The sequence below is a fragment of the Sinocyclocheilus rhinocerous genome, unplaced genomic scaffold (assembly GCF_001515625.1).
Source record: "Sinocyclocheilus rhinocerous isolate Xijiao unplaced genomic scaffold, SAMN03320098_v1.1 C36686888, whole genome shotgun sequence".
NCBI lineage: Eukaryota > Metazoa > Chordata > Actinopteri > Cypriniformes > Cyprinidae > Sinocyclocheilus > Sinocyclocheilus rhinocerous.
The window spans coordinates 1-1,524 of NW_015784888.1; the positions used below are offsets into that span (position 1 = coordinate 1).

General features: G+C 40.4%; 1 long non-coding RNA gene across 1 annotated transcript; it reads left to right on the plus strand.

Moving 5' to 3' along the window:
- Positions 1 to 8: 8 nt before the first annotated feature.
- LOC107736421 (uncharacterized) lies at positions 9 to 1,457 on the plus strand. Its single transcript, XR_001639665.1, has 3 exons — positions 9 to 500; positions 632 to 678; positions 1,248 to 1,457. It is a non-coding gene; the product is annotated as an uncharacterized LOC107736421 (long non-coding RNA).
- The last annotated feature ends 67 nt before the right edge of the window (positions 1,458 to 1,524 follow it).

The window sequence follows — 1,524 nt, forward strand, 5'->3', positions numbered from 1 at the left end:
ATCCCTCCTCCACCCCAACTCCTCACTCTTAATCTATTCTCATCCTATACTAGGGATAGGGGAAGTTCTCTGGGTTCGGGCTATATTCTGGGCTCGGAGCCCTCCCCCATGACAGCACACCAAAATATGCTTACTATTTGCTCAATCAGATTAGATGTAAGGGTGAACTCGTGAAAAATCCTTCAACAGTTTCTTGTGGCTTTGGCTAATGGTTTTAGCATTGTTTCCTATTAGTAGACAGGAATGCTGGATCTTAGTGTGTCTGGAGTTGTATAAACTTACAGAATGTCTTTAATGTGGTGAGCTGACCTCAGTGTCACACAGCACACAGCATCTGCACATGAACGGGAAACTTTTACGACTGAATATGTTATCCAGCACTGCCGTCTCCTGCTAGAGGTTCCCTTGTGCTTCTCTGATAATAGAAAACAGCAGATCACAGGAGAGACATCCAAGCCTGTGACATACATAATTTTTTTCGTCTTTTCTTATGAACAATGGTAAGAATAAAGATAATAGACATTCTTTAGAAGTATTTGGTATACAAAATATCCTTAACTTTGTTTTAAAATGGCAGTTAAGAAGAATATTATTCTTAAGAATGTTTTGTGAATGTTCTGGCCCCTTATAGGTCTTGACCATTCCTTTTAGGGCTGGTTGACTACCTTGGCTAAGCTGGTAAGTGGTAACTACATTTAAGGTGATAAATGGTTTGGTTTTGCAGGGTTTTAGATGGTCCAAGCTGGTAATTAGCTGGAACTAACTGGAACAAGCATGTTTAGGTGGTTTTAGTCAACCACACTACCAGTTTATGGGACTGAGGTTGACCTGATAAATGATGATCGCGCTGGGTAGAGCTGATAAACTACTTTGACTAAACTAGTTTAGACCTCGCTGAGCTACTAGACCAGTTTGATCACTTTTTCCAGTCAGAATGGCTGATTTTAGGCTCAATGGTTGGGCAAAAGAGTGATATCTGTAACAGACATTTGCGGTGGGTAGATCCAAATTCTGAGGGTAAAAATACTCTAGCTTATTCTGATTTTAGATTTTTTTTGTTTGTATACCAGTACATATATTGTGATTATTCCATTTAGCTTCTCAACTGTGCATCTGATGTAGTCAAATAGGTTTATAAAGATGTTTTTGGAACAATTTCTTTCTCAGGTATTGAATGTAAATATATCTGGTGGGTCTGCTTGACCAGTTTGACACCCTTAAGCTGGTATGAATTTTTTTCTTCGCAGGTCTACTGGAGTTAGAGCAGAATAACAGTTCATGGGTTGCAGTATTTGCACAGTGAACATCTGTTTCTCATTGACTTTGTGCTGGGTCAGAGCTTTAGGGTACTATGAGCAGCATGATCCTGCATGCAGGATGAATATCTCACCCAGCCTTCTGCACGCTAGCTGCTCTAGAAAGACTGTTGATGCAGGTGCTTGTCAATGAGACAAGAAAAGCACATTCGCAGGCCAGGAGCATTCAAATCGCATGCAACATTGTCATCTTCTCTGCTGCTCAACT